This window comes from Pteropus medius, unplaced genomic scaffold, assembly GCF_902729225.1.
Source record: "Pteropus medius unplaced genomic scaffold, Ma_sr-lr_union100, whole genome shotgun sequence".
In the NCBI taxonomy this organism is placed as follows: Eukaryota; Metazoa; Chordata; class Mammalia; order Chiroptera; family Pteropodidae; genus Pteropus; species Pteropus medius.
The window spans coordinates 9,711,762-9,720,643 of record NW_024342467.1 but is presented as its reverse complement, the minus strand read 5'-3'; the positions used below and the strand labels follow the sequence as shown (position 1 = coordinate 9,720,643).

General features: G+C 36.8%; 1 pseudogene; it reads left to right on the top strand.

Moving 5' to 3' along the window:
- The first annotated feature begins 4,910 nt into the window (after window positions 1-4,910).
- Window positions 4,911-5,026, top strand: LOC120602564 (uncharacterized; annotated as a pseudogene).
- The last annotated feature ends 3,856 nt before the right edge of the window (window positions 5,027-8,882 follow it).

Here is an 8,882-nt window from a genome sequence, read left to right as displayed (position 1 = left end):
ATAATTAAACGGAAGAATTCAATAGTTTCAAAAGCAGACTCAACCACGCAGAGGAAAGAATCAGTGGCATGAAGGATAGGACAACAGAAATTATCTAGTCAGGGAAGCAAAAAAAATGTGAAGAAAGTCTGTAAGATATATGGGACACAAAAAATTTAAATTATGGGAATTCCAGAAGGAGAAGAGAAAGAGAAAAGGGCAAAAAATATATTTAAAGCAATAACTACTGAAAATGTTCCAAACCTGAGGAGAAAAATGGACATCCAGATCCATGAGGTCCTAAGGACTCTAAACAGGTTGAACCAGAATACAGCTATACCCAGATACATTATAATTAAATTGTCAAAAGTCAGGAAGAAAGAATTTTAAAAGCAGCAAGAGAAAAAAGAGAAGTTACATACAAAGGATCTCTCCCTGCCCAACACACACACACACCATAAGCCAATCGGCAAATTTCTCAACAGAAAAATTTCATGCCAGGAGAGAATGAGATGATATATTCAAAATATTGAAATAAAAAACTGTCAACCAAAAATAGTATACCCAGCATAACTGCCCTTCAGAAATGAAGGAAGGAAGGATAAAGCCTTTCCCAAACAAAAGCTAAGGGAGTTCATTACCATTAGACTTGCCTTACAAGACATGCTAAATGGAGTTTATTTGAGTGGAAGTAAAAGGACACTAATTAACATCATAAAAATGTAAAAAGGTAGCATCAAACTCACTGGTAATGATAATATATAGTCAAAGTTAGATTTTGTAATTGAGTAATAGTAGTGCATAATTCACTTAAACCTCTAGTATAAAAGTTAAAAAAAAACCAGTAAAAATAACCATAATTACAATAATCTATCATTAGTTACTCAATATTAAAAATATGTAATTTGTAACACTAATAACCTAAAATGTGAGGAAGAGTAGAGGTAAAAGTATATAGTTTTGAAGTTCTATTGAAGTTGTTATCAGCTTAAAATAGGGGGTTTTAAGGTACTTTATGTACACCTCATGGTAACCACAAGGGAAAATCTATATAATTACACAAAAGAACATGATAAAGGAGTCAGAGCATAGTGATACCAAAAGACATCAAAACACAGGGAAAAGAACAAAGGCCCAGTGGAAAATGCAAACAACAATGGATCTACAAAACAACCAAAAAATGATGAACAAAATAACAATAAGAAGTCCACATTCATCAAAAATTACTTTAAATGTAAACAAATTAAATTCTCTCATCAAATGACAGAGAATGGCTGAATAGATTAAAAAAAAAAAACAAGATCTAATGATATGCTGCCTGCAAAGACAAATACAGCCTGAGAGTGAAGAGATAGTATAAGCCACTTCAAGCAAATGATGACCAAAAAGAAAAAAAAAGCTCTATGATATATAAAAAGTTGTTAATAGAGTAAATCCTAAGAATTCTTATCACAAGGAGAAAACAATTTTTTCAATTTTTTCTTTAGAGTATATCTTCATGAGAAGACAGATGTTACCTGAACCTATTGCAATAATCATATGTAAATCAAACCATCATGCTGTCTTCCTTAAATTTTTACAATGATGTCAATTATTTCTCAATAAAACTAGAAAAACATGGCTTTTTAAAATTTTCTTTTCTACTTACTTCAGTGGATACTGTGCTGTGCCATACTGAGCCACATTGGAGCAAAAGGAAAATCGATAATCAATAATGCTGAACTTGTCTTTATTTAAAATATTGATATTTTACTCCTCATGGAGTTTTGTAGTAATTCTAATCCTTAAAGGTGTCCTTAAAATATTATTTACTTTGATGACTGAGCTTTTGAGTCACACACTGGAAAAGCTATCATGCACTAATATTTTCTCTATTGCTCATCTATATTATGTTTAAAGCTGGTGTCCATTTGGGAGGGATGTGTGAGTGACACTATAGTGTCATACAGAGATACATCCCAGAGCAATCAGAGATGGGAAGCCCTCAGCTTCCTTCAAAAACAAACCTGTTTTAAGGATTCTTGTAGAAATACAGCCTTCGATGTATACTCACTAGTGTTTCTTTTTAAAAAGCTGGAAGCATATTTTTGCAAGTTTTCTCTTAGCCTAGATAACTTGAGGGGGAAAGACAGCACAAAAATTAACATATATAAGAAAGGAAACCTGAAATACTATATTTTATTTAATTCTCTCAGTCAAATGTAAATGCAATTGCAGTTGTGGTGGCAACCTCACAAAGATTATTCTCATATTTAGCCTGGCATTTGGCATGTATTTCTTCATGCATCTGATCTTGTTCCAAATGCAGAGTCCTGAAGACAGATTCAATAAGATAGGGTATGTGAAAAGAAGGATAGAAAACTCACCCATGGGGTGCATGACAACTACTCAACAACGATTAGATATCCCTTCTGCTTTTCTATTACAAGAACGTTCTGGGGCAAAATTCTAGTCGGCAATGGAATCTGCTTTTCCATTAATTGTAGTACCTAAGTGGAGCAGTTACTTTAATAATTAAAATATTTACATTTTAAAAAGATATTTCAAAAAGTTACAGCTACATGGGAGGAGAAAAAAATCGATATTCTTTGTGTCTCATGATCTTTATGTCTGTCTTCATGGATTTTGATAGCTTACGTTTTGCCAGGTTTTCATTTTATCTTAGCTAACACCCCAAACAGAAAACACAGCGAGTAGGTAAAAAAATCATCTGTGAACCATAATAAATGGATTTCTGCCAATGACAGGTCATGATACAGAAAAAAATCTGTGATGACCCTCTTTCCTCTACACTCATTTATCTCTTCCTGGTGTCCACTGATAGATTCTTTCTGTATGATTTATTGCAGAAAAACACCACCTAGAAATGGGCTTTTGATAAAATTGTTCAAGGATTCCTGGACAATAAATCCTAATCTTAACATGCAATGCTGCAGAATGTTTCACCTTTCTTATGCTATAAATAAAATATGCCAAATGTCATAATAAATCCATACATTTAAGCACTATCTACGTAGTTTAAGAAATAAAGTCATAGTATTTACGCCTGATATTAATAGCAGTTCTAAGCTTGAGGATATTGATGGCAGTTTTTGTGCATTTGCCATCCAAATTTTTAGCACTTTACAGTACTTATGAAATTTCATGGCTTTTATCTGCCAGGGAAGGCTTGTTCTGCAAAGAGCACGTCTGGGTTAAGCATAATCAGTTTCTGGAGGCTTGAATCAAGAGATGTTTCCTGAACACAGACAACTTGTTCTGGGAGGCAGCTGAAATTTTGAGTTCATGCAGAGGCCTTTCTTCATAATCATCTACTGGAAGAAGTGATGAGAGGCTCAGTCACCTTACTCTGACCCCACTAGCAGCACAGGTTGTTAAGCATACAGAGCCCTAAAATTTAGGCTTATTATCAGACCTCTAAGCAGGGTAGAAGGTTGAAGGAGCCAAGACCTACTGATCTGATTTGAGCGTATTTGCTCATCACTGCATGGAAACCTAAAGACTGATTTTAATTACTGAATGCTTCTGAAGCTTATAAACTATTGCACACATCCATCTATTCAAAAAGATGGAGGCAAGATCTTAATATGGCTCAGGGTTTCTCATACTTGGCACTATTGACATTTGGGGCTGGATAATTCTTTGTTGTGGGTGGCTGTCCTATGCATTGTAGAATGTTTAGCAGCATCCCTGATCTCTACCCGCTAGGTGCCCATTCCCCCAAGTCGTGATAACTAAAAATGTCACAGATATAGCCAAATGTTTCCTGCAGAATCATCCCTGGTTGAAAACTACTGCTTAAGCCTAAAATAGATATGTTAATAAACCATGATGTAAAAGAGGACAAAAGTAGTACTTTTAATTGCAGTAAAAGAAGTCAATTCAAAAGTAAGAGATGCTAAGTTGGGAATGAGAGTAAGTTGGCTTTTATTTTAGAGAGGATTGAAAATATTTGTGGTATCATCTCCCTACACTGTACACAGAGAGAAGGAAAAGTCCCATGAAATGCTAATAGTTTGGCCAGTTGCTAAGAAATCATGTGTTAAATACTACATTTGTGTAATCATTTACATTGAACTTGACAGAATTAGGATATGGATATAAAAATAGTATGTACTTGAAAAGGGTAACCTCACTAAAAATAAATAAATAGAAATGAGAATCAAAGAACCTAAGTGAAGTTTTTTTTCTCTACAACAAATTGGAAGTGGAGAAATCCATTATATCATATGTAGTTTTGTGTCCTCAGATATTTATTGAAGGTCAAAGACAGAAATGCCTAATGGGTTATGATTATGTGAAATGAAGTGAAAAACAATGTTTTATAATAGCAAACACTTTTTATAGTGACAATGTATTATGTTCACTACAATGTCTTACAGCTGCCTTTTCCCTGGAATCCATGGCTCAAAGCAGGAAAATAATATGTTATTCAAGAAATACATAGAAATTGGGGGTGTGACTTGTGTAGAACCAAGGCTCTTGTCTCAAGACCCAGGAAAATTTCTCACTATGCTTCATCCAACTTGAATAACTATTTACTATAAAAAACATTATATTGCTTCTTTCAAATCAATTTTTTTCTATCTCAGTTCTGAAAAAAATGTTATACTTTAATGATAAAGAATTTACGAAGATTTATATCAGGGCACCCATATTTTTGAGCTTGAGGATACTTGAACAATACCAGAAAATTTCAAGGTTTTCCAAATGGTAAGAGTTATGCCTTTCACATTCCTAGTCACTAAAAGAAAAAGTTGTTATTAATTCAATAGCACTTTTTAAGTGGACTTGGATTTTGTCAACCACGATAGCACCTATGTGAATTTTTAAAATAAATGAAAGGCATGATTCCATAGTGTAGTGGTTAGCACGTCTGCTTTACATGCAGAAGGTCCTGGGTTTGTGCCCCAGTGGAGCCACAGTCCACAGTCTACGGTCATGCCACCCTGAACAAGCCCGATATCTGATCTTGGAAGCTAAGCAGGGTCGGGCCTGGTTAGTACTTGGATGGGAGACCACCTAGGAAGACCAGGTGCTATAGGCATATATAATAATAAAAAATAATAAAAATAAATAAAATAAATGGAATATATGCAGGATTATTATTAATGAAGAACAAAGCTTGTTGGTTAGCATTGTTGCGACAATTCTCTAATTCCTAACCCTCAGTTTGAAAACATGGGTTAGGAATTATTTAATATTTATATGGAAAACCATCTGCTCCTGGAGCAGATGTTCTCGGGCTCTGCCTACATGCCCTTGGGTCCCTTTACCATAGAGCACACTAGCCCCCCACAGCCAACATTTTGTCTGTAAGGAAAACGGTCCTCATTTCCTGAGAGGTAGCGAACCAGAGGTTCCTGAAATTTTATGTACCCTTGGGACTGCCCTGTGTGGAAGTATAAATGCCCCAGTTCCCTGACCCCAGAGAACAATTCTGAGATGTGCTCTCACGGCCTCCAGATCTCCTCTGTGGGCCTGGGCGAAGTGACCATCTCTAGGGTTATATTGGATCTCGCATCCTTGTTTAGTTTCCTTCCCTTCCACATTCTCCTGCTGATTTTTTTTTTCCTGGAAATATTCCTAATAAAGTACTCTCACGTGAATCATTGCTTCGGGACCTGCTTCTGTGGACCCCACCATAAGATAGAGGTCATAGACAATAATATTCTCATTCAACCAGTATTTATTGAGTGCCTCTCAAGGGTTAGGCCGTAGGAATACTGCACTGAGAAAACAGAATCCCTTCCCTTGTGGAGCACGCAGTGTAATGCGGGACACATGTTCATTGCGACATCTTAAAACCTAACACAGGGCCCAGCCCAATGCACATGCTTCATAAGTTTTTGTGGAAGTTTAATGAATGTAGACATGCAGAATTAGACCTCAGCTTCTTATGTTGGCTTGTGGGGCCCGGCAACATCTGGCTCTTGTCTTTTTGACTGCACCTCCCAGCATCCATCACTTTGCTCCAGCCATACTGGCTTCCCTCTGCTTCCTCAGTCATGCCAAACTTCACCCTTTCCAGCCTCCTCCCACATGCCTCATGGATTTTTTTTCTACATGAAAATCTCTTCTAAATCTTTGCCTGGTTGACTCCTTATAGTTTAGTGTTCAGCTCAAATGTCATCTCTTCTCTGAGGCCTTTCCTGACCTGTCTCTCATAGTCCTATTTTATTTTCTTGATAGCGCTAAGCACTATCTGTTATTTTCTTCTTTGTTTTCTGTCTCTCTTAAAAGAATGTTTGCCAGGTTACAGATAGAACCTGATCGGCTATGTTCGTCAATTTAACTCTAGTGTCTAGAACACACCTGAATCACAACAGACACTCAAATAGTGGGGGTATGCTGTAGAAAACAAAGGCATATGTTAATTATAAGATACAATGTGCTCCTATGGAATTACAGAATTGCAAGGGGAGCTCAACAAGGTACAGTTAGTGAAAAACTTGCCAAGGTAGCAACAGGCCAAAACAAATGCTATGAGCCGTGGGATGTGCACAGCCCTCAAGGAAAACAAAGTTTTTGTTGTGGAGGAGCTCAGAGGAAGCTGTGTGATTTGAGCTTGGTAGCAGGGGAGAGGAGAGAATGGGAAAGTAACAGGAAGCATGTCATGTATGCCTGTGGGCTAAATCGGGCTTGACACATGTTTTGATAAATAAAGTTTGTTTACCTATCACCTATAGCTGTTTTCTTGCCATAACAGCAGAGTTGAGCAGCTGTCATTTCATCTACCTAACCTAAAATATTTACTATCTGGCTTTTACAGAAAAAGTTTACAACTTCCTTAGGCCTTGAGGCTGAAAGAAGGGCAGGAGTTTTGTTTGAATGCGATGGTGTGTCGGTTTTCGAACATGACTGCCAATTCTTTGACATTCCTTCCTTCTAGAGGTAGAGCCTATCTTTCTTCCCCTTGAATCAAACTCTGTGACTCCTTAATCAACAGAATACAGAAGAAGTATCACTGCAAGTTTCTGAATGCAGGCTTTATGAAACTAACGACTTCCACCACGTGAGGAAGACCGAGCAGCCCATTCGGAAGTCTGCAGGGTGAGGCCCACATGGTCACCAAGAGCCAGCACAAACTCGCCAGCCCTGGGAGGGAGCAGTCTTGAAAGTAGAACCTCCATCCCCCAGTGGAGCCGTCTACTTTAAATCATGTGGAGCAGAGAGAAGTTCTCCTCACCCAAATTGCAGGTTTACTAGAAAAATAAATGATGATTGTTGCTTTTAGCTACCATGTTTTAGGGTGTTTTATTATGCAGCAATCGGAACCAGAACAAATGGGAAGGCATTAATGTTATTTTCTCGACATAGTTTCAAATATCCTTTAAAATAGATCATGTAAAACTACTTTCTTAATGTGTATCCAATCTTTCTGTTTCCCTTTCAAAGTATCTTCCAACTGATCACCCAAATTTATTCATTCAATAAATAACTGAGGGCCTACAGTGTGCAGACGTCTGAGCATAAAAATTCATTGCTTGCTAGTTTGCTGTTTGAACTGGATATTCAGTTAGAGAGTGAAGACTAATTATAGTACTTCTGCCAATACAGAGGAACATGTATCTGAACAACTATTTACATAAAATGATTTTTCTATTCTTGAATTTTAATTTTGAAATTTAATAACCCCCCTTTTTTGCTATTTCCTAAAATTTCAAAGAACAGTTCAGTGATAATTACAGAATTCGCATATTAATAGTTAAAGCTGGCACTTCATAGATATCAAATTATCATCCTACTTATGATTTAACCATTTTCCTTTAAACATACACATTTAGTACCAATTTTTTCTTAACGTATAAAAATACAATCATTATAAACAGAACTGGATGTTAAAATTAGAAAAATGAGTGACTGAACATGAGGAAAAGGATTCAGGAAACCTGAATCCTTTGAAAATGTTCCATATATTCTTTTTGGAAATTTTGCCTGGTGCTCTGAAGATTGATACAAAAGAAAGCTGATAGAAACATTTCTTTAGTGCTATGCAAATATTCAATTTATGAAGAAAGCTATGTTGACTGCCTACATATGAAGAATAAAAATTACTGGGCTTTTTAAAGAAAAACCTTTTTACATTACAGGCCACAATAATAGGGCAAGTTATAAAAAAATTGTTTTCTGCCAACTTTATGGTTCAAACTCTGAGTAAGACTGAGGTAATTTGTGGTGGAGAAAATGATCTGCATCTGGAATCTCTAGTTGAACCTGCCACATGACTGAGCTAGTTTTTATAAAGAAGCTAGAAATCTGGCGCCACGCAAATAAAGAAAATGAGTTTAATCACTTAACAAGCTTGCTGTCTCGGATCTGATGGCTGGAGCTGAATGAAACTTCGTAAGTTGCGAATAGCGAGTAGAACCATTGAATGTCTATGAACCACGGATGGCTGGGCATGTCAAAGAAGCCGAAACAAGCAAATTTTCAAAGATGTGGAGGAAGTGAAATATAGGATTATGGGATTACGAGGGCAAGAGGGAAATTCTGTGTTATCTACGTGAGAGTAGTTGATAAGGTGGCAGCAGAGGGGGTATGATGCTGGCCAGTCAGGGAGCATGGCCAAGTAGCATCATAGAAGCAATGCTTCAGCCCAGTGAAAACTGTTCTCAGGACTCAATCATTAAGTTACAGTCACTGCCAAATGGTAATCCTGGGTCAGGGAATGGCGCGTGGAGAGACAAAACATGGGAACTCAGAGCACGAGGCAGAGAAAGACAGAGAGAACTAAAGGTCCAAGCAAACAATGTTAGAGAAAGCGCCAATAAAGTTAATAACCATACGACGGTGGCTGTTTTATATAATCAGATATAACAAGACTCTGGAAATTCATTAAAAATTTCTCTTAAAGAGAAAATTGAACAAGCTCATAAAGGAGGCATCTAAAGAAATGGTTT